The 25,232-nt window shown below is 40.4% G+C and overlaps 1 protein-coding gene across 2 annotated transcripts in view; it reads right to left on the bottom strand.

Annotated features, from left to right (window-relative positions):
* mrtfba (myocardin related transcription factor Ba) overlaps positions 1 to 24,053 on the bottom strand; it is a 66,284-nt gene extending 42,231 nt beyond the window's left edge. For both annotated transcript variants that reach the window (XM_028814115.2, XM_028814116.2), the window contains exons 1-2: positions 23,923 to 24,053; positions 1,989 to 2,112 (exon numbers count right to left, since the gene is read on the bottom strand). The gene's annotated coding sequence lies outside the window, so the exon portion shown is untranslated. The remainder of the gene's footprint in view (positions 1 to 1,988; positions 2,113 to 23,922) is intronic.
* Positions 24,054 to 25,232: the final 1,179 nt, after the last annotated feature.

Here is a 25,232-nt window from a genome sequence, read left to right as displayed (position 1 = left end):
GTTACCCCGTTTCAGGAGTACAGCTGGAAGGCACTTCCAAACTGCTATATGGTAGGAAGCTTGAGTGGCCTGATTAACAGCAGAGCGGCAGTTCAAAACAGCTGAGCAGCCACCCTGAAAAAAGCCTGACGACACTCGAATATCTGTGTGTGCTACTCTGTACCGACAGTTAAAGTATGCCTACCCATGACCCACACTGGACCAACGGGGCCTAAATTGCAATGAACTGAATACTTTGTGAACAATGTATGGCCAAATGGCCAGTCTCAATTAGAGCTGGAAGTCAGCTCATGACTGTGTTTAATACATGTTAGAAAAAAATCAGGAGTGGTCTCCCCCTAGACTTTCTCGTATACTCAGAAATATGGATGGATATTTGAGGAGTAAACCGGTAGACAATGATCATATTTTTATATTATGTACATTAAAGAACAATCGACAACAGTCAGTCAGTCATTGTCCAACCCACTGCAGCTGGAGCCAATCCCAGCCAACACAGAGTGCAAGGCAGAAACAAACCCCGGGCAGGGCGCCAGCCCACCGCAGACAATCGACAACAAATCAAATTAAATTAATAATATATCGAACAATTACTATAAAAGTAAAGTTGAATAAATCTTTGCAGCTGCATGAATAAAAGGTAAAGTACCACTTCTGGTTAGCAGAAATAGCCCAAAAGTTGATAGAAATCTGTGTTTTGTACCAAATAATTGCATGTAATATTTTGTTGACCTAAGTGAAAGTGTACTCATTATTGTGTTTACTTACACACACACACACACACACACACACACACACACACACACAGACACAGACGTGATTCCAAAAATGGTATTTTCGGACTCAGGGAAGTCTAAAACGTCAAGATTCACCAAAATATCGAAATGGAATATTTGGATGATTCCAATACTTTCCCTCTACGAGAAAGTCAGGGAGGTCTAAAACGTCGAGATTCATCAAAATCTCAACATCAAATTTTTGGACAATTACGACACTTTCCCTATACTTCGTATACGAGAAAGTAATGACCAAAAAAAAAAAAGGCAAGTGTAATGGTAAATACTGTAATTAAGAAGTAAGTGAAGAAATGTGAGCTATGTCCACATTACAAAGTATTAAACAGCTAAATGAAAGGTAATTAATCTTTCTTTTTTTCAGTCATGGCAACTATTTAATATGCATACCTGATTCACATAATGCAACACCCAGTTTACAACAAAAGCTAATTCAAAATATTTTACACACAAACTGAAAACTAGAACATTTTTTATGGCAAAAGAAGCTTCCCTTTGTCAGGTATACTATGCTGAGAAAGTGGAAGGGAAATTGCAACATCTGTTCAACAATTAGCTACCTCTTTACACTGTAAAAATAAATACCAATGTACTTCCATATGGTTGAAGACATATAAACAGTACAAAGTGCACAATACATCTAATCAAAATACCACCACAGCAGGAATGAAAAAATGTAAGGAACATCAAGACAGACAATAGATGATTTATAGAGACGCCTACTCTTGTGTGAACTTTCACACAGATTTCTAGGCGATGTCACTTCAGCTAGGTAAACACATGACAGACAGTGCAGACTTCATTCATATGCACACTGTACAAGTATCACAAAACACACTTTTAATAAAATCACCAAGTTACTGTAGCAACAGCAATTAGAAATCTCTGCACTGCGTCATTACGACTTCAGCAGCGCTCTTCAGAGACAATGTCTCTTAGGTATTTATAGACCCAAGAGTCTCTTCAAAGGAAGATGAGACTCTTCAGGGACCTGCATCCCCTTAATTCTACATTCAAGCAGCACAAAGACTTCATTCAATCATGAATATTTCAGGGTAGCCTTAAACTCTAGCCAACAAAGGTTATTTAAATTTTTCACTGTATCTTGCGAAAATGACGAAAGCAGGGGAAGAATAACAAAATTTCAGTGGATTCACTGCCTTTCATTAAAACGCATTGGTCTAGAAGCCTCACCTGCGAGCAGGACAACTCGACTCTCCAGGCTGCAAGGTCTCTAATTTCCGTTCTGTCGTGTCGTTCATGCTCCCTTGTCCTTCTGCATATCCTCATTTGACTGTTGGTATACAAGCATGACCACCTAAAAAGAGGGAGAAGAAAAAAGAAAAAAAAAAAGTGAAGCTCTCTGGAGCAGATCACGTCTGACTGCAGTGTGTGTGTCACAGCCTTTATTTCAGTTGTTATAGCCAAGAACAGAAATGCTGTCTGTTTTCTTCTCTTCTGTGCCCTGACCCACACATATTTTTACAGTGACAAAGCAGAATCCCAAACTGTAATTAATAGAACAAATCACCCCAAGGGCAGCGACGGAGGGGAAAGAAATTGATTCTTGATCAGCTAGAGAGTAGGTTTCGTTTTTTCAAGTAAAAACCAGAATGCCTTCACCTCCATTTAAAACAGGAAAGTGTCTGTATATCCTAATTGTTTGTGTATGTTGTGGTAAACTTTATAAACATTTTGTAGCTGGCTGTTTATGAAATCATTTTTGGTACAGAACAAAATCAGTGTCTCGTATCCTTACTACTGGTATTCTTTTTACAGAGAAGGAGTTACAGGCAGCAATTTCCCTGCTATACATAATACAGAGTTAAGAAGACTAGAAAAACGAAGCTTTGAAATAAAAGAGGGAACACAAATGATGGGGTCACATAACGTAAACCAGTCATCCACTGTCTGGAAAAAAGGTCATAAAGCTTAAGCTATGGGTTACAAAGCACCTTTCACCCTGAATCCTATTACTATGGCATCTAACAAATGTGTCTTTCAGGGCCACAAGAAAAACAGGCTGACTTTAAAGTGGCTTTCTATAAAGAATTGCACAGGGAATGTTTCCCATTCAAACAATCATCCAGACAATACCACTTTCCTGTCCCCACTTCCGCTTATTCCGGAAATATGCTTTCATGAGCAGCTGGCAAATGGCAGCAGCTGTTTCCACTTGCAACCATAAAGAACTCAAGGATCTGTATCACAACAGCCAAGTTCATATCAACCCCTTTGACAGGTGGTTTCCAATAACAGATAACCTAATGTTAATACGGGATTATAAACCAGGGAGGAAAGACCTCTCTCTCGTCAAGGAAGGCCTTGTTAATAGAAATTCATTTGAAAGAGAGAGAAAAAAATAGTGAACTGGGACAATAACCTTAATGAGGCAAGAAAATGCCAAGCAGAGTTCAGTAGAAACCATCATCTGATGCAAGTAACGCTGAAATCAGTAACAACTTTGGTAATTAATTCAAGGAGAAGAAAAAAAATGAAGTGTGTTATTTAAACAACCATTTAAACTCTAAAGTGTGTGATTTAAATTGGATCACTCAAAAGAAAAATACTTATGAAAATGACTCTCTGACAGGGGCTAACCATTAAATAAATCTTGCTTTCAGTTCAAGTAGCATGAATTGGCCTAAAGCCAGCATCACACTAGTTTTTGATCCTTATAGGTGGACATCTTTTTGGATTTATTGACTGCATTTGCCTCTATCTTGGTGCTTTGAAGTGTCAAATTAAGCCGGTGGCACACTAAATGACTTCTAGTCAGAGGGGCTGTCGAACCTGATGACTGCTGTTGCTGATCTGGTCGTCTGAGGATGACTCCATGATGACTAAGCCACACAGTTTCACACATTTTCAAGGTACAGCGAGCACGCACCTTCTCCTGAAAGCCAATAAAGTGCACAACAGAGCTGGTGCTGTACAAATATTTTCCAGGATGGCGAGTTTGGTGGCAATCTTGCACATTAAGTTCTATTTCATCATGGTACATAAAAACACAAGACATTAGACAAAAAAAAAATCTCTTTTCTCTTTGTGAGGTTTAAAACACCCACGTTTCCTTACTCCTCGTAACTGGATTACACGCATTACACTTCCGGTTGAGCACTTATTGGTTCTCAACTCTTCTGAACACACAGTGAGCGCCTACAAATTAAGACAAAAATCAAACCTGTCTGATTTTGTCAAAGTGAGTCACAGACTTATTGGAATGAATCAGTGGGGTATACAAGTCTTTATAATTGAAGGTCACAGCAGCATGCATGCCACAACTGCCTGCGGCTTGCTATACCCTATGTACATGAAGCCTACGACTAAAATTTGTCGGTAAAGTAATGACAGGACATTTATAAGTCGGAATAGCAGGTGGTAACTGATTATAGGATTTCCTCACGACTTGTCATCATTGCTCCAAATTTCACATTGCACTATGGAAGTTAACGTAAAGTTGCCTCATTTCAGTAGCCATTCCATATGGAGCACAATGGTATGACAAACACAAGGTATTGAAAAGCCACCAGTGCTGGCTCTGAAGTCTGACAAGCCTCTCCTATGCACACAGTCCAAATCACTCTCTTTCCTTTTTATCATTCAGTCGCCATTATTCCTCACTGTTTGCAGGTATTGTATGCATTGAACGCCTGGTTAAGCACACACTGGCTGCTATGTTTCTCAGACAGAGACCACCATGCAACCGGCTATGAGAATAAGAAACCAGTTTGATTTTATGACAGCAAGTCCCAGAGGGTTGTGGGGGCTATTCAGAGAGTTATGACTGAGTTCCTGTGCCTGTCACAACTGACAACACAGGGCATGTACTGCAACTGTCTACAACTCATGACCGAACCAAGATTAGTAGGGAAGTCCAAGTGTGAATGCAGAACATGAATGTTTAACAACATGACGTATGTTGTGGTTTTGTAGGCTTGAAGCATCAGCTGCTCATAGATTGGTGCTCTACAGTTGCCACGAAAAATTTTCAGTAAGACCCTTGAATTCCTTCTCCATAAGCTTTCCTCCAGCCCTACTAGCAGATCTTTGAACCGCTTGTCATTGATGATGTGTCTGATTTGTTGACCAACATAAATGCCTTTCTTAGTCTTGGAATCAGTTATTCATGGAAACAGTCAGTCAATTATTTGCTAACCTGCTTAATCCTGAACAGGGTCATGAAGTTCTGCTGGAGCCTATCACAGCTCTCATAAAGCACAGGAAAAGGAAAAAACTCTGGAAAGGGTGCCAGTCCACCGCAGGGCAAACACCCCCCCCCCCCACACACACACACGGGACAAGTGATGTTCACCAATTAACCTAACCTGCATGTCTTTGGACTGTGGGAGGAAACCCACACAGACATGGGGAGAACATGCAAACCCCACGCAGAGAGGACCCGGGACGCTCAACCTTGGCCGTCTTGCTATGAGCTGGCAGTGCTACCACTGCACCACCATGCCGTCCCATTCATGGAAACAAATCCTTCATCTTCCTTGTTCCTTTCACAGTCCAAGTTGTACTGTATATGTACAGGAGTCAAAAATACTGTATATTTATTGGGTCAGCAAGTGGTTTATGTGCCACACTTTTCTGCATTATGGAAAGGCCAGTTCTTTTCAGTGTAATGAGATTCTTTAACACTGTTGTCCCAATCACAAATACAACAGGACTTGGTATTGTGGGGAACAACCCGGACACAGACAGGTAGACATCACTTTGTTACCCAACACACGTTTATTTACAAGTCTATTTACAATATTCAGTGCTCCACAACCCACAGACTCCCCAAAGTCCAGGCCAAACCACCATGCCTCACTCTTCAGGCCGCCCCCGTGTCTCATCCTGAGACCTTGTCCAACTTCTCTCCCGACTCCAGCCTCTCTCTGAAGGGAGGCGGCCCCTTTTATGTGCACCCGGATGAGCTCCAGGTGCTTCACGGCAATTTCCCACCAGCACTTCCCAATGTGACGGAAGTGCCGGCTGCGTACCCGGAAACACTATGGGTGTCCCCACTCGTCTTCCCGTCCAGGGTTCTCCAGGCATGGGGGCGCCCCCTGGCAGCGACCACGGACCCCTACAAGGTTGAGCTTCCCAGCTCCGTGCCCGTGGACCCCAAAGGAACTAGGGCGGTCGCCCCCTCGTGGTCTGGAGGAGGCACAAGCCCTCCAGCTTTCCTGGATTCCACTGGCCAATTACTTCACATCTTTTAATGTGCACGCTTATCAGGTTTAAGACCAAATGAATGAATAAAAAAACGGATTTTGCATTTGAGCAGTTACTGTATAGATATACTTCATATATGATAGAAGATCACAAAATAGGTGATTGCAATAAAACAGTCCATGATTCCCTGTGGCGCAGTGGTGGTGTTGTTGCTCTGCGGTAAGGAGATCGTGGGTTCGGGTCGTGTGTGGAGTTTGCAAAGTGTTTTGAGTAGTGAGAACTATGTATGGGAATGTAAAGAATTATTACTATACAAAAAAATTTGAGGGGAGTTTTGAGGTCAGCAGGCCAAAATCCATAAGATACACCCAAAAGTGTTTGGGAAGCAAAATCTTCATTGTCCAGTCTTTGTGGATTTAAAAAGTGTAACTCATGATATATGTGTTTTCCTTAGTCATTTTTCTTTTGCCAAACTTATCAGGATTATTAACTGGTATTCATTATATTAATTAATGAGGCCTCATAATCTACTCAAGGCTTGTGTTTTTTATATTCAGTGCATTTCCACCAGGAGAGGAAAAAATGTGAAATCTTTGATTGATACAACTAAAATGTACTGGAATACAAACGTATGCAAAGTTTTAAAGAATGGCAGGAGTCAAAATCCTAATGAATATAATACCATGTCATGAAAATCCCTGCGGCTGATGGCAGAATAAATGAATGCAGTTACTCCGAAAGTAAAAGTCCTATAAAAGTAAAACGATCCCTGAGCAGTTACGGTCACATTGGTGTATTATATGGGATATGTCTTGGCAACAACATCACAGGCAATCATGACAGCAGACATCTGCAAAACAAGCCAGTGGTCAAGAGACTTGAAGCCGCTACAAGCGCAAAAAAAAAAAGAAAACAAAAAGATGGTGCAGGACGAGAGTCTCTAAAAATAACCAGAGTGCAAATGTGTAGCCATGGCTATTTCAGGCCTGGCACTTACAGCATGTAAGTGATTGTGCTGTCAATGTCAGCCACAAAATGAACATTCATAAAAGAAGAGAAAATAAGGAAAATCCCATTACTGCATATAGCTGTTAAAAAAAAAAAAAAAAAAGTTGGCCATTTGCAAACAATTTTTTTTAAGGTATGAGGCACACTACAGACTCCAATGATCTAATATTTCATGGCAGCAGAGTATCATGTGGCACACTTGCCAACTGCAGCCTAACAAACAGCACATCATGTGACACAAGAGAAAAGGAAAAAAAAAAAAAAACAACAAAAACGCCCAATCTGAAGATGCAACTGGAAAGAAGGCAGTTAGTGAACCCAAACTGTCAGCTGATCAAATCACTGAAGGCTGTCGAAGAGTACAGCTGCCACAAGAATCTGTGCCCCGTCCATGGCTCTGGGTCCCTGCAGCCCTACACTTGGATTAAGCAGGCTTAATAATGAGGGGGTTAGGCGAGGAGGATCAAAACATAAAAAAAGCTCTGAAAGTTGTGTTTTTATTTGGATACAGTTGACAGAAAAAGTATTAAAATAAATAAAAAGTGTGAAAGTTTCAAAGACACCCAGTCAACACGACAAACTGATCTGGCGCAAAAATGTATATCAAAAAAAAAAAAAAAAAAAGCAGTCACAAGCACACAGAGTGGGGACAGTTATATCTACATGTAGTGTAGGCTTCTCTACACCTCCCATGTTAAAAATGCCTTCTGTTCAGAGCCCTAACTCTCCCTCATCAAACCCAGTGCCACTTAATGCGGCAGGACGTATGCTCTCTCACTTTCCTGTCCCCTGACCTGCTTCCATTTTCCAGAAGGTGGTCATTATGTGCCCGTTCTCCATTGAAAAGTTTCAGATATTGTAGACGTTTTCTCACTCCTCTTATTTGGCCTTTTGAAAGTCAGTACTGTGGAAAAGTATACAAGCGATTGTCAGTGTCGTGACAGGTAATGATTGCCAAAAAAGAGACCAGGAAACTATATAGTCAACAGGAAGAAAGGCTTTGACCACCTGTTTTCCACACAGTGAATGAATGAAATGACAGGCTACATGTGCAGTTTAGATCAAAAAGCACGGTGAATGTTGATGCAGAGCACCATCCAAGAGCAATGCAAAAAAAATTCAATGCCGGTCCTGGCTTGTCCATCCTAGAGCCGAGTTTGTGACAAGTGTCAACTTGTTTGATACAGTCAGTCGTTTGTGAGCCACTGTTGAGTTCAAGTGTGTCGTTAATAATGGATATCGAGCAACGCATTAACATGAAATTTTGTTTCAAATTGCAAAAAGCTCAGGAAATCCATCAGATGTTAAAATCGGTTTATGGTGACACTACACCGACAATTTAGACTGTTTACAATTGGTTTGATCGATTTCATAATGGATCTGACACTGTTGAAGATGTGAATAGATCAGTACGTCCTTCAACATCAATAACCGAGGACAATGTTGAAATGGTTTCATTCTTCATCACGACAACGCTCCTTGTCACACATCCCTTCTAGTATGACAATTTCTGTCGAATAAAAACATTACACTGTGTCCCCACCGTGCAACTTCGGGCTGTTCCCTAAATTGTAAATGACCATGAAAGGCAAACGATTTCAATCCATTGAGGACATCCAGGCAGCCACGACAGCCCAACTAAAAACCCGCTTGAAAGAAAACTTCCAGAACTGCTTTGCAAAGTGGCAGGAGCATTGAGGATAAGTGCATTCGAAGTGAAGGAGAGTATTTTGAGGGTGACTAGTAGTTGTAAATATTTTACTGCAATAAACGTTTCTTTTTTAAAACATTCACTGTATTTTTTTTTTTTTTTTAAATCACACCTCGTGTATATATTGAAACAACAAACTCATGGTGAAGCAAGCTTTTTTTCCCCCCTCTTTAAGAATAGAATAGGTTTGTATGTTTCAGGAGAGAAAAGCCAAGCAAAATGACACCTTTTATTGGCTAACTAAAAAGATTACAATATACAAGCTTTCGAGGTAACTCAGGCCCCTTCTTCAGGCAAGATGTAATTTCAGGAGCATAAACTGGTCTTTTTGGTTAAGGGTGGTGGTGAGTGTGTGATGGGAACGGTCAAAAAAAAAAAAAAAAAAAAAGTTAATAAAATTTCATACACTGACACACGCAGTACACCAGTGAGAATAACGTAGGCAGAAAAACAGATTTAAAATAGTTATGATCTACATTCACACGCCTAGCTCTGCTCCTTGTTCCCCTCAAACAGGAAGTGAAATCACAGAATCTTGAGCAATGAAGATAAGCCAACATGCAATGCCTGCAATCCACCCACAGAACTGGAGCTGGAGTTGACACACAGGTCAAGCTCAGCTTTCCTGGATTCCATTGGCCAATTACTTCACATCTTTTAATGTGCACTCTTATCAGGCTTAAGACCAAATGAATGAATGAAAAAAGAGATTTTGCATTTGAGCAGTTACTGTATAGATATAGTTCATATATGATAGAAGATCACAAAATAGGTGACTGCAATAAAACAGTCCATGATTCAATGTGGTGCAGTGGTGGTGTTGTTGCCCCGTGGTAAGGAGATGGTGGGTTTGCGTCCTGTGTCTTCCCTGCATAGAGTTTGCAAAGTGCTTTGAGTAGTGAGAAAAACACTATAGAAATGTAAAGATAAAAAAATCTGAGGGGAGTTTTGAGGTCAGCAGGCCAAAATTCTTTATACCCAAAAGTGATCAGGAAGCAAAATCGTCACTGCTCAGTCTTTCTGGATTTAAAAAGTGTAACTCATGCTATATTTGTTTTCCTTAGTCATTTTTCTTTTGCCAAACTTATTACTCATCAGGATTATTAATTGGTATTCATTATATTAATGAGGCCTCATATTCTACACAAGACTTGTGTTTTTTTTTTTTTGGTTTTTTTTTTAAATTCATTGCATTTCCACCAGGAGGGGTAAAAAAGGTGACATCTTTGATTGATACAACTAAAAACGACACCTAAAGTACTGGAATATAAATGGATGCAATGTTTTAAAGAGAAGAATGGCAGGGGTCAAAATCCTAATGAATATAATATCATGTCATGTAAATTCCCTGCTATGAATGGCAGAATAAATTAATGCAGTTACTCTGAAAGTAAAAGTCCTATAAAAGTTACTTTCCCGATATCAAGGCATGACAAAAAGAGATTCAGTCAGAAAGGTATACTCAGTAAAATATGTATGAAAGTAGAGTGGAACCTAATCCTTCTGTGACGGATAATGTTGGTGACTGAAAGACCTGGAACTTTAAAACATCCAGTTTGTCAACTTTTCAAGAAAGTTTTTTTCTGAAGGTTTATGTAATTAGCAAATCCATACATCAAAAAATGAATGTTTCTAATTGAAATGTTGTTTTGAACCTTTTGCCATTAGGGTGCAAACATAAAAGTATGGTCTCCGATTTTATGTCCAGTTTAAGCGTAAAGTGCAGTAGTTGAGACAAGAAGGCAATGCACATCAAATGTTGCAACAGGAAGCTGTCACAGTTAGTGGAGGTGTGAAGATGCGCCAGACAGACATTATATATAGAGCGCACAGGTTTCTACAGCCTATCCAATTAGCATTAAGTACAAGGCAGGAAATAACAAAAGACAGGATGCCACGCCATCCCCGAGCACAAGCATACACATTGTGTACTCACTGAAGCCAGACAAACTTAGACATGCTCATACACTTAACTTGTTCATCTCTAAGAGGCACATAAAGGCCACCATACCACAGAGAAAGTTCACACAGAAACTCTGCACTACACTTTCTTCTTTTTCTCCTTTGTAAAGGCTTTACAAGTATGGCAAGTTAATCATCATCATATCATATCTTATCACGCCACTGCCGTGTCCAGGTAAAAGCGACATCATTAGCATCCTTATGATCTTCATCAGTACATGTAGGGCCTCGGGTACATGCATGGAGAATGTGATCCATTGTTTGGGTGGGCTCACCACAGGTACATTCAGCGCTTGTTGTGAGGCCCAATCTAAATAGGTTGTCCCTTGTTTTGCTCACCTTTGACCTAGCTCGGTTAAGAGCGACCCAGTCTTTCCTAGAGAGGGATGTTCCAGTGGGTAGATGCTCTTGAGGTGTAGGAAGAGCTTCATTGGGAGGGCTACAGTCAGTTTCTCGCCACCTCTCGAGCCTATGTTTTGTGGACTACTTTGGATTAAGGGGTGCCACTGTGGCGAAGCTCGTCGATTTACCTCCTGGTGATGGTGAAGTGGGTGTCTGGAGTCCATCAGTTGCTTGAACCTTTCTACTCTTGAATTACTTTCTTGTCATATATGGGGAGGTGCGATTCCCAGCCAGCCTGTATAAAGCAGGAAGGCACATTGTTCGCAATGTACCGGTGATGATTCGGCATGTACTATTTAGCTCAGGGTCAACCTTGTTGGCATGGGTTGATAAGTTAATTATAATAATAATTAAAAAAAATTATTTATATAGCGCCTTTCCCCTGCTCAAGGTGCTGTTCAGCTGCAATCTCAGCTTTTTTTCTATTCTGTCACAGTATATAAAACACAAAACATCAGACAGGTAACTTCCATTTGTCGGGTCCAAAATAGCCATGTTCCCTGTAGTTGTAGAAGATGCATTGTACTTCTGGGTGAGCAGTCATTGGTTGTCTGCTTTCACATGCTCGAAACTTAATACAAAATAAAACCTATAAAAATAAGACCAGTCCGATTGAATCACTGGATATGTCCAACTACACGACTGAGATTGCTAAGATTATGTAAATAAAGTTTAACTAAAAATTGCCAGAAAGGCTATTCAATGTGACATGGCCACTATTCAATGACAGGCAGTAGTGTGTACACCTGCAAGTTAAGAAAAACTAAAAGGCGAAACAGCAAGAGCATATGCAAGACCTCAAATTAGTTAGAAATCTAACAAAAATAGCAAAACTTACTTGTTATCTTTATTGAAGACAACTAATAGGTTTCTTCTAAATTAAATGCCCTCTATAAAAGTCACTTGCTAAACAGAAAGTCATAAGAAGCTCAGACTCCACCAACATTTTATAAAGCCATCATGAGTAAGTAAGCAAAGTGACAAAGGAAGTGATGATTTCACTGGTCAGTAACGTAACACGTACCAATTTTGGAAACACATTTAAATGTTGTGTTTTAGTATGCTACATTATTAGATTCTCGAAAAAGATAAAATTGAAATCTACTGACAGGAAAGACACTTTAATATCATATACACAGCCACTCCGAGAGTCAGGGTGTTGCTTGATCCCCCTTATAAGCAGCTTTTCAATAAATGTGACACAATATTTTATTCAAATTCTCATTTAAGTCGAGCTGCAGTGGACGCTGTGCTCAGTGATGGGCTTTTTCCATTTTACCTGCATAGTCTCAGTATCACTCACCATTACGGAGCAGAGAAAATGTTTATCTTCATTGTGCTTGCTTGCACTTCATCAATGTATAATGGAAGAATTGAGCAGTTCATATTTCTAATATGCAGCCATTTGCATGTTTTGAATGTGGGCTAAAGTTTCTGGTGGCTATATATATGTTGGCTTCAGTATATAGTACAATAACACCAATACAGGACTTTATTTCCACATCTCAGAAAATAACGACAATAATTGCATCTAACATAGTAGGAAAAAATAATGATGCAATGAAAAAGAAAAACAAATCACATGCTGTAATAGTCAGGCAGTAAAGAATAAGCACTATGGTAATAATCACACTGTTAATAACCAACAATGAAGAGTAAATCTACTATTACCTACCAAGTAAAGAAGAAACACTACTGATTATGTTGCATTTGTTATATTGCATAAAGCAAAACAAACCGAATGCATGAAATTTTCTACTCCGAGCAAAACTGAAAATTCATAGGAAAAAAAAAAAAATTATCTACTCTCTATATATAAAATCCTAAGCCTAAAAGTGCAATGATTTTATGTGACTTTCTTTGTCACGCTTTAAATCGGGCTTATTTTAAAACCTACATATATATGTTTGGTATCATTCTTTTCAGAATTTATCGAACTTTAATGTGATGTTGTTAGGTTTTCTATTCTTATTCCGTTTTTAAATTATAAACTAAAAAAATATCAAGAACTTGCACCCCGTGAGACAAGACTTTGTGCCAAGAGATTTAACCACGCCCGGGTCCGGAAACAAAAGACAAAGAGTAGGACAGCTGCTGTACAGGCTTTTAAATGTCCAAAGCGCCGTGTGAGATGCAGATCATGTGGTACGGCAACAGCAGCAAGCCGGCAGCTGGTCGAGCAAAGAGAAGGTTAAAAAAAAAAAAAAAAAACCACAGGCCAGGGGGGTTGGAGAGCGAAATGAGCAGGGGGGAACCCCCTAGTATATATTTTTTTAAATTTTCTTAGAGACATTAAGTTTATACATCTTGTTAGTTGTCCTGAGGTGAGGACTTTAGGCGCTACTGCAAACTCTTCTTTACCATTTGAGATTCATAGAAATTATTCTATTAAAACACTTCTACCATGTATCAAATATGTCACAACCAAGCCCATCTCACCGTTTATAGCTGGTGAAAAAATGGCAGTATCCCTTCATGTTTGCATGGGTATGTAAATCTTTATGTCATGGTTTGTCTTGTCTCGCTATTGTAAAGCTTTGGCAAGTTTAGAATGCTGCAGCTAAGGTCTTAAAAAGATGTAAACTTTGCAAAAGTAGGAATTATTTTATACCAGAGTATTAATAGCTCCCTTTACAAGACTACATTATTAAAATCAATGTCCTCCCAATGTTTAAAGCCCTTAACACTTTTGCCTCTTTGTATACAGTACTACAGATCTCTCAGTACTGACATTTTGCCAGTTTTGAAGTTTCAAGCTCTCTGCCTCAGCCAAATTGGGCCATTTTGGGATTAAAATAGAATATGTTTTTGTGACACAGTCTTTTGTATTACATATATTCACACATTTTATATATATATTATACACACACACACATATATATATCCATGGTGTTTAAATTATGCCATTAGCTGCATCAAAAATAGGACCCTTTGGACTTTTCTTAAACTAAACATATGTCTTATAAATGTTGCCTAAACTAAAAACTTAATAGCTCTATATGAGGAATAATAATTAAAAAAAAATGACTTACAGTAATTGCTTTTGCAACATATGTCAAGTTAAGTACCCTATCTTTATTTGCCTTCATTCACTGGAAAGGCTTTGCAATGGGCAGAAGACAAGCACCCATCAATGCCATCTCCTCTACCTCTCCAAAATAATCAAAAGGTTAATTCACAGTGGAGTTTGCATGTCCAAAGGGTGTATTCTCCATGTGCTCTGGTTTACTCATACATTTCAACGACATACTGGTTAGGTGAACTGGAGCTGTAAAACTGGACCTAGTGAGGGTGAGAATTTGTTTGTGTTCACCCAGCAATGGAGGGGCGTACTATCCAGGTGCGGTTTCTGCCATACGTCTAATGATTACTATAATTGGCTCCAGCAGTCCCACGACCCTTCCCTAGATAAGCAGGTTAAGAAATGGATCAATGGATGTTCTGGGATTTTATCAAGTCAGGAAGATACAAGGTTTGAATTGAGGCAGTCCTGCTTAGTAATATTGATGCTGGAGAGTGTTGACATGCTGCACTGTTGATTAGCAGATGCAAGTGTGAATTTCAATGTACTGCCTAAGTGCATTTGACAATGACCTGGTAAACCTATAAGACAAGATGCTTATCACTTATAATTCAATAAAATTCTCAGTACCGATATGTGCTTTAGATGGTTAATGTATGTCCCATTACGTTGCTAAAGGATGCCCACAAAAGACTTCTGTGTAAGATGGCCATTTCATTCTGATCACCCTGAAATTAATGGAACTCCCAACATAGAAACACAAACCCCAGTCACCATGGCTGTGCATTCCAGTTTTAGTTTCATAAAGAATAAACCAGAATGTGGTTCAACAAACTGAAAAACAATCCTAATGAATCACAACTTCCATCTCTTTTTTTTTTTTTTTACTTTAAATTATTAAGTAATACACTTCCCTTAATTCGAACCAGAAAACAAGAGCAACTCGATTCAAATAGTGAAGAAAAGACACATCCTAAAACAATTTGAGGGCTGGTGACATGTTCTGATCTTCTGGTCCTTTTTCTTGAACACAGATTGCATAACTACGCATATAAGACAGAACACTTTTGAGAATTTTGTAATTGCTGCTTCAACATAATTCAGTAAGGCATTGACACTATTCTTTGGATTATTGTCAAATGGTCAGCTGGTTCAAATAAAAGATCAAGAAATACAAATACATTCCCCACCATGGCTCTAAGGGCCCATTCACACTTGAGCATTGTAAATTTCCTGCATTTGGCATTTTTCAAGCTTTATAATGGTGTTTTACAAATGAAGTTTCAGGCATTTCACGGGAGTTTTTCCAAGTGCTTTCAAAGAGGTGTGTTGTGCAGAAAATATGATTGCCATCATTTCTGGTCACCATTTTGTATGCTGTGACCTGTTATAGTGTAGTGATATAATTGATGTCTTATATCACTTTAGTGCTTTTAACCCCGACAATCACTGTACTGAACAGAAGGTTTGTTTAGTATGCAGTGTTAAAACAGGTAATCTACCACACTCATCGATAGCACTCAATCCAGAAATGTATGTGGAGAACATGTAAACTCCACGCAGACTCTGGTGCAGTGAGGGAGGAATGAAAGCTCTGCACTACCACTCTGTCTATATGTAAAAACATCTGTACTTAACTTACTGAACTTTAACCTGATTACAACTAAATGTATATTGATCATTTTTGTTCTGTTCTTGTCACTTGATTAGAAGCTGCATGCACGTCTAATTTCTGTGTCACTAGATGTCAAGACAAGTGACGACATTGGTCTGTTTTTTTAAGTTTTGATGAGCTAACTCACTCATCATAACTCCCTGTAAAAAGCATTTTAGGAGCATTACCATTCATTTCAAAAGAACAAGCACTTGACTGAAACTACCCAAACTCTGCAGCAGAGAGGAGTTTTCTAAACTGCTTAGATATGAATCCTGCCATTGAAAATCATGGCAAATAACTTTACAAGCAGTTTATGAGCATTCTGATCTAGCGCCGAAACGCTAGAAAAACATTTGGGTGTGAATGGGCTCTAAATCTACAAATCAAACATACTTTTTGCCAATAGAATTTTTCTCTATCACATCACAAAATATTTTATTATAATCCATCTCTTTGGTGGGGGGGCACAGTGATGCAATCAAAGGGACTCCTACCTAAAGCACTAAAGACTTCAGTTAGAAACTTATCCTGGCTTACAATAGCACAGTCTACCTGTATCTGCATGTTTTTTCACCCCCATCTGTTTTTCTCCCGTAATTCAAATATAACCATGGTTTGTAAGCCAGTGACTTTCCAAGGTCCCAGTGTATGTGAGTGTGTGCCGTGCAATGAACTGCTGCTTCATCAAGGGTTGGCTGCAACCCTAACTGGATTAGGAATGGAGGTTATTGCTGCATCGCAACTGCAAGGATATGCATGTTAATGCCAGCATTGCCATTATCTGCATGTAGTTTGCATTTTCACATTATTCCCAGCATTGTCATTATCTGTGTGTAATTTGCATTTTTACCCATTTGAGTGAAATACTGGGTACTAAGGGCTCCTCTTACAAAGGAAAAAAAAACACATGCTAGGTTAACAACTCTAAATTGGTCAATTTTGGGTATTTCTTTATGTGTCTTATGATTAAAATTAATCCTGTCATGGGTTGTTTCTAGTTTATTTGCAAAACGTCATGAAATTGAAAGAATAGGTTCAGTGAAGTAATTGGCAGACATCAGATGCTGCTGCCGAAGATGATTCAAATACCAACATCTCACTTACAGTCAGGTTCCAAACTACCACTACTACAGAAATGTCCACTTATTAGCAACACTAGTAGCCTTTTATCTGACACAGAATAGAAACGTAAGATATACAATTTAGTGCGGAACAACAGAATTATGATATAGCGCTTGAGAATGAAGCAGATTTTCTCTTAAAAGTGTACTGTCAATTGAAAAAAAATTTTTTTTAACTGTGGCTATTTTGTCACCCCTCAACTCACATGCTGCACAAGTTCACCTCACAGTATTGTGAACCCCTGGGCAGAATCCTCTAACTCTACAACAACAAGACAGACACAAACAATGCTGGTGAAATTCAAATCCGTTTTTGGAAAGCATATAAAGAAAGTTAAATCCCAACTGCCGCCGGCACCCCTGGGCACTTCTTCAATCCATTTCAGAGAATAAATGGTTTACATCACACACTATTCTACTTAATACACAGTTACATCACCAAGTGAAATAATATCCCCTTATGTGCTGTTTTAGTCTGGAAGGAAGCACAGAAACACTACCTCTGTTTAAATGAACACTCTTCCACATTTAATAGATTACCTGCCAAAGAAACTTCACCCTTGAAAAATATAGAAACAGTATAAATAAAAAAAATATCGGCATATAGGACCAGTAGGGGAAAATAAAAGTGGGGTCTTAAAATAAGTGCAGTTTTCTCACTGAAAAATGTATTCTGATGCCAAAAAGGATGTACACAATAGTACCCAAGCATTCTCTATTTTATCTATCTCTATATCTATGTGAATGCACGCTAAGGAGATGCGGATGGATCAGCTGCTTGCTTGCTGCTGCAGAACTGCCTGTTCTGCTTGTCGCAGTGCGCATCAATCTTTTAAAAGCCTGTACAGCAGCTGTCCTTTTGTCTCACTGCTTTCTCTCGTGGGACGTCAAAGTGTCTTCCGAGAAGATCACGTCTGGACCCATGTTCTTTTTTTATTATAATAGGGAAATATATTATCTGTGTACGCCTGTGCTGTAAAAAGCCCAGGCTCCTAGAAACTATGGATTCTGGCACTTCAATCAATCAATCAATTGCATCAGTTGTGCATTAGTGGCTAAGTGAGATTCTCTTTCCTCGGCCGTTTTGTTTTGCCCACGTGCTCGACTCCGTTGTCTATCAGCAACTAAGTGAGTTTCTCTCTCCTCTGTGGTTTTGTTTTGTCGATATTCTCGCCTCGCTTGTGTATCAGCGGCTAAGTGAATTTCTCTTTTGTCGGCAGTTTCACTTTGGTGATAGAGTAGCTTTCTTTGAGCTTCATGCTGTAGCCTCGCACTTCCGGGCCAGATAGACAGACACAAACACACACACACTTCCACATGTAGACGTTTATCCATCCATCCATTTTCTAACCCACTGAATCTGAACACAGGGGTCTACTGGAGCCAATCCTAGCCAACACAGGGAGCAAGGCAGGAACTAATCCCAGACACACACACACACACACACGATGCACACACTAAGGCCAATTTAGAATTGCCAATCCACCTAACCTGCATGTCTTTGGACTGTGGGAGGAACCCCATGCAGACACAGGGAGAACATGCAAACTCCACTCAGGGAGGACCTGGGAAGCGAACCCGTGTCTCCTTACTGCGAGGCAGCAGCGCTACCACTGTGCCGCCTGCGTAGACGTTTATATACAAATTATATATATGGAAAAATGGAGACATAGTTATTGTTCAAACATAAACACAACACCTTCTGAATCCTTCAACCCTTAAGACCCTGTCACATTACACAATTTTACAAGAATTTTCCAGTCACGGCCATTATTTACATAACCTTAGTAAGTGGGGAGCAGTTGTGGCTTGCTCCTCTGATGCAAGATGTGTAATACAACATCTCCAGACACTCACCCTGACAAAAATCAAACCACTCGTAGGGACGGGCTTGTGAATATCTGAGTGCTGACAATGAATGCTCATCAGGTACTACAATGCATATAATGCAGCTGTAAGAAATAAGGAACGCAGGTGTTTTGGTCCTCACGAACAGAAGAGAGGCTCATCTGCCCGATGTCTTGTGTTTTACTTACCAAGTGTTTCATTTTGCAACCATGAAAACTTACAAAATGAACATGTGGCCATTGATTAGCAACTACAAGATTAAAACATATGGGAAAATAAACCAGGTCATAAACATGTGAACTTGATGACAGTTGGAGAGTTAAAAAGTAATTTACACCAAGATAAGCAAAAATTGAATAACAACTGAATTTAGAATTCTAATGATGGCCTAGGTCTGAAGGATGTAACTTATATTTACATTACATTTATTCTCTTAGCAGACGCTTTTACCCAAAGTGACTTACAAACAAGGTCAACATAACTGAGTTAACATCAGTCTGGGAAACTGGTTTGGAACAGGTATTACAGAAAAAGGTTAGCAATATTGATTATCTCAAGGGAAGAGCTCAAAACAAAATGCCAACTAGGTACACTTCTGTAAATGAAAGAACCCGTCAAAGCCATTAATAATGAGACAGAAATTCACAGAGAAAAAGTCTTTAAACGCTTCTTAAACACAATAAGGGAGTGAGCAGCTAAAAGCTACACATGAAGAGTCTGGATTGAGATTTGATGCCACACAGAGGTGGCATTAGCAGACCTCAGTAGGCAAGAAGGAGCATAGGACCTCACAAATGTCTCAATATATAGACCTATAGACTACTCTGTAAGCAAGCATTAAGGATTTGAGCTTTATCTGTGCTGCTACAGAGAGCCAATGTAGTGACCTTAAAAGAGGGTTGCTATATGTCTGTCTTGGCTGGTTGAACACCAGATGTGCCACTACAATTTGCATCATCTCCAGCAGCTTGGCAACACATTCTGCTACTTCTGCCAGCAGAGAAATGCAGCAGTCGACACATGACAAGACCAAAGTCAAGAGATGTGAAGGTCTGATCTTGATGCTGTTGTGAACAGTCAATCTGCAAGACCGACAGACAGTTCTTTCCTCAATTTACTCTACGTAGATCCATTCTTTGGCCTTTCAAGAGCATCTGAGAACAGAACTGGACAAACCATTTTAACCCTGAAAAGTAGAGTATTGACAATATTCTTTTCTTCTAAAAAGCAACATTGCAGTGCCACTTAACTATATCTTGGAAAACCAGCCCAGTAATCTTACAAAGGAAGAGCAAACCCTGCCAGATACAACTTGGTCAAAGCATCTTGCACGGAGAGAGGAAAATGCACACTCTTGTCATATATGCATTGAAAGCATCCATAAGCTTTCATTTTTTTTGTTTTGAACTGTATATGTGCACTGGAGACATTTCAGACATGATAAAGACTTAAAAGCAGGCAACTGCAATTAACAACTAAAGAATCTTTTTATAGCATCTTCCACAATAAGTTCCATCAACTGAAAATCTGCCAATGTGATACAGAGTAACAAAATTAAGGATGCCAGCCAGACAATTAAAATACAACAGAAATCTCAGACAAAAATCCCTGAAACAACAGTCTGGCATATTTATCATGGGGGGGGGGGGGGGGCTGCTACTAGGCATATGCATTCTTCCTAGAAACTGCCTTCTTCCACCTACACATTCTGATAAATCCACCAGGGCAATGTTTCCTAATTATAGACCTAGAGGAGTACTAGGGTTGCTAGATTTCGAACTAACAGATTTCCTAATCAGATGGAATTTCCAGCCTTAAATAAAAGTCTTTACATAATTTAATCAATCATATTTTCTTCCCAGGCAAAATCAGATTCAGAAAATGGATGAATGGAATACTTTGTAGTGATCCAAGTTTCAAACTGTTTGCACTATAACAAGGGCATTAACATTAATTTATTCCTAACAGATGTAGACGTTTATCCATCCATCCATTTTCTAACCCGCTGAATCTGAACACAGGGTCACGGGGGTCTGCTGGACTTCAGTGACTTCAGCTATATATGTGTGCATGCTTACACCATCAAGTGACCTTCTGTAAAAATATCTCTCAGTAGATAATGGAGTTACATATGTATTTTTTAATGTGGCACATGCAATACACAATTTTAGGTATTTCTGAAAAGGAATACAAAGTTTGGAAGTAAATGTGGCATGCTGTCTTGTGAAAATTTGAAGAGATGGACTCCATTGAATTGCATTGCAGCCTAGTTTGTAGCCTGTGTGTAGTTTGCACCATTTGTGCGAGGTTTTCATCTCACATCACAAACAAACACACATCTGGTGAACTGGTGACACTAAATTGTCCCCGAAAGAAAGGCTGTGACCTATAATTTGCACATTTTGTGCGGGGTTTTCATCTCACATCACAAAGAAACACACATCTGGTGAACAAGTGACAATAAATTGTCCCTGAATGAATATGACCAATAAAAGAATGGCACCCTTCCCAGGATTTGTTTTTACCTTGCATCCAATGCTACAAGGGTATAATTATACTGAATGGATAGGCATTGCTAAATTGGCTCTAGTGTCGAGTGTGAATGTGCTCACACCGAGATGGGCTTGCGCCCTGTGCAGGTTTTACTCCTGTTGTGCACCCTATGACGGCTGGGATTGGCCTTCTGTCACTGCCCCAGGTAAGTGGGAATTTTACAGAATTCTTTTTGATCTCTGGCTGGGGTTACTTTTATTTACAGTTCACATGTTCTCACTATGTCTGAGATGTTTTCCTCCAGGAGGTCTAATCTTCTCTCACACTCCAAGGTTGACTGACAAATGTGAGTAAGAGTATGCCCTGCAACAAACTTGCATACTTTGTAGGGCACCGGTGTTGAACTCCGGTCCTGGGGGGCCACAGTGGTTGCAGGTTTTCATTCTAACCATCTTCTTAATTAGTGACCAGTTTTTGCTGCTAATTCCATTTTTTTGCCTTCATTTTAATTAACCTGACTCAGGCCCTTGTGTTGTTTCTTCTTTCTTAATTAGCAGCCAAACAATAATGAGACACAAAACAAGCCGCCACATGACCAGCTAACCTGCGCCCATCACACAATATGTGAAAATAAAGAAAGGTGGAGGCCTCAGTAAGGCTGATCTCTCAGGTCTCCAAAACATTTTTTTTTTTTGTTCTTTATTTCACCTTATACAATTTCTTGTATTAGGAATTTGTTAGTTTTTGCATACCCCTTGCGGTCAGAGCACAGGGTCAGCCATTGTACAGCGCCCCTGGAGCACTTACAGGTTAAGGGACTTGCTCAAGGGCCCAGCAGAGTAGGTTCTCTTTTGGCAATGACGGGGATTCAAACCAGCAACCTTCTGGATACCAGCGCAGATCCTTAGCCTCAGAGCCACCACTCTGCCCCAAGGCGCAGTGGTAATGCTGCTGCTTTGCAGTAAGGAGACTGTGGAAGATTGTGGGTTTGCTTCCTGGTTCCTCCCTGTGTGGATAGTGCTTTGAGTACTGAGAAAAGTGCTATATAAATGTAATGAATTATTATTCATTTGACTGTTCTTAGAAAAAAACAGAAAATCAACAGTTTTGGAAATGTCTACTGTGGCAGAATGAGAGCAGCAACAAGCCATGGAATTAAAAAACAAGATTAATTAACAGCAAGAATCGACTTCTCATTAAGAAAGTGGTTGGAGTGAAAGTGGTTGGCATTTGAAGCCTCGATTTAGCTGGTCAACTGTTGGCTCGCTTCACATCTCATTTCTGTTTGGCTGTCATTTAATGAAGAGAAGAATCAATTCAGAGGACTGAATCCTTAAAAACAGGGGCATTCAAAATGAAGGGAAAAATAGTTTAATTAGCAGTGAAAACTGGTCACTGATTAGGAAAAGGGCAGCCACTGCGGCCCTCCAGGCCTGCAGTTCGATACCCCTGATGGTGGGTATGTTCCTGAACTTCAACCTAAATCAGACTAGATAGACTCTATGCCCCTGTGATCACATATCACATAATCGAGTGTAAAAAGTAAACAGAATGATGCAATACTACAAAGAGAGAATCGGAAATTAGGGGTTTAGTTAAACAATAACATAATTTAAGCAAGAGTGTGTCCTTTGACTAAAGAACCCTTTGAGTTTAAAATCAGTCGTTTTGCCACCACACCCAGACACACTGTACACAAGTGGATCAATAATTGGCAAATGAATCTTGAACACACGTCTACTGATCCCCTTACACCTCAAGGTCAGTAGACTTGCTTAACTTCTAAGTTGATTCAAAGACATTTTGCACTATCGCTCTTTTGATCAGCTGGAAATCACCCTCCTTATTATGCCCAGCTGCTTTCTGATTAAAGTCCTGTTCGAGTTTACAATCAGTCATTAATCCACTGGACCTGGATGCACTGTAAACAAGTGTTGTCAACAATCGGCAACGGAATATTAAACATGGGAATCGCGACTTCTGGTTGCCTTTTCCGTCATGATCAGCAGCAGCCTCCTTTCATCTCCAAGCTGATTAAATGAGAGATCTTTCCTGTCTCACTTTTTGAGCAGCTGGAAATAACCGACTTGAAGTCCAGATACCTTTTAAGCAGCTCAAAAAACACACTACTGGGGGGAGAAAAAATCCTACTTGTGACCAGTGGCGCCGCCTCTGTTTGAACCATAACCCCCCACCCCAACTTCATCTCAAACATAAGAGGCTGCGTGTAGAAACCTGAATCCCATTCACTCCTCTTCTTCTTCCCGTATGAAGGAGGCTACAGCTCGCCTATAACTCGGAGAAGCAACCGGCCAACCACATAACCCGTAAACCTGGGAGACACACTCCGGGGCTGATGGACTCCGTGTCTGGGTGACTTTCTATCGGTAAATTCGAGGGGTCTGGGTACCCACGAGCGCCTGCCAGCTCCGATTTTTGGACTCGGCCGTCCCCATTTGTGTAATTCTGTTGCCGGTAAACGACTGACGATGCGGATGAGTAAATCGGGAGTCTTTTAATTCAGACCGAATGACACTGCGCGCATACACACTAACGTCGGGCTAGGCGGACTGTGCAACTCCGTAGTCGCGGGACTGTCTTGCTGGTGTTAAACACTTCTCCCCAATCGCTGGAAACACAACAAACAAACCGAACACTAAGCACCCAGTCTACCCGCTTGAACTATCCGGTGGAAACGCGCCGTTCACCGACATTTATATTCACGCGGTGCTTACCTCTTAACGTCCGGTAGCCCCACTCTCAATGTCCAGAGTTGATACTTTTAGGAGCTTGTGGATTGGAGCCTCGGTACTCGGGAGAAGATGGCCGCTACGGCGGTGTTCAGTGACGTCACGAAGCAGACTGCGCTCAGTCGAGAGCGCGCGCGCGCCGGCGGGCTACTGACGCGTAGCCTGGTGGCTTTCGCCGGGCTGTCGGATGAGCGCGCGCGGGAAAAACTTGACTTGTCAGCATGGAGTTCGCCTGCGAATGCTTGAATGTTTCTTCCTGACAAAAAAAATGACGGAATCGGGATATTTCACAACATACGTGCTAGCGGCAGCGACGCAGACCATGGTTACATACAAAATATGTATACTGTGGTCAGGGCCGGATTTATATGAAAAGAGGCCCTAGGCTATTCCACTTATGAGGCCCTTTCACCTTCCATTTTTAAGTTTGTAAATTACATGAGAGATAATAAAATACATCATTACTGTGATTAACCAATACATTTTTATGTTTGTTTATTAGTCATCCATCCATGGTCCAACCCGCTGAATCCGAATACAGGGTCACGGGGGTCTGCTGGAGCCAATCCCAGCCAACACAGGGCACAAGGCAGGAACCAATCCCGGGCAGGGTGCCAACCCACCGCAGGACACACACACACACACACACACCTAGCACACACTAGGGCCAATTTTAGAATCGCCAATCCACCTAACCTGCATGTCTTTGGACTGTGGGAGGAAACCGGAGCGCCCGGAGGAAACCCACGCAGACACGGGGAGAACATGCAAACTCCACGCAGGGAGGACCCGGGAAGTGAACCCAGGTCCCCAGATCTCCCAACTGCGAGGCAGCAGCGCTACCCACTGCGCCACCGTGCCGCCCTGTTTATTAGTCATGTGCGTAGAATTTCTCCTTATTTTCAGTTCAGTGTTTTAGTGTTCACTGTTTTTAGAATAGTGTAATTTTAATTTTGCTAACAATTTGAATGTAGGCCCCTCTTGATCTTGAGGCCCTAGGCTGAAGCCTAGTTAGCCTATAGGAAAATCCGGCCCTGACTGTGGTCATTTCATGAAAGCCACATACTACATACTAATGATGGCCCGCAATGTCCAAAGCAGGTAGGCTTGTGCTTGTAAAACTAATAGTTAATATAAAATATAAACTTCGACGTACTAATGACGGCCCGCCATGTCCAAAACAGGTAGGCTTATGCTTGTAAAACTGATAGTTACAGTGGGGCAAAAAAGTATTTAGTCAGCCACCAATTGTGCAAGTTCTCCCACTTAAAAAGATGAGAGAGGCCTGTAATTTT

Source organism: Erpetoichthys calabaricus, chromosome 11 (genome assembly GCF_900747795.2).
Source record: "Erpetoichthys calabaricus chromosome 11, fErpCal1.3, whole genome shotgun sequence".
In the NCBI taxonomy this organism is placed as follows: Eukaryota; Metazoa; Chordata; class Cladistia; order Polypteriformes; family Polypteridae; genus Erpetoichthys; species Erpetoichthys calabaricus.
The sequence above is the reverse complement of the archived record's forward strand: the minus strand, read 5'-3'. Positions and strand labels throughout refer to the sequence as shown.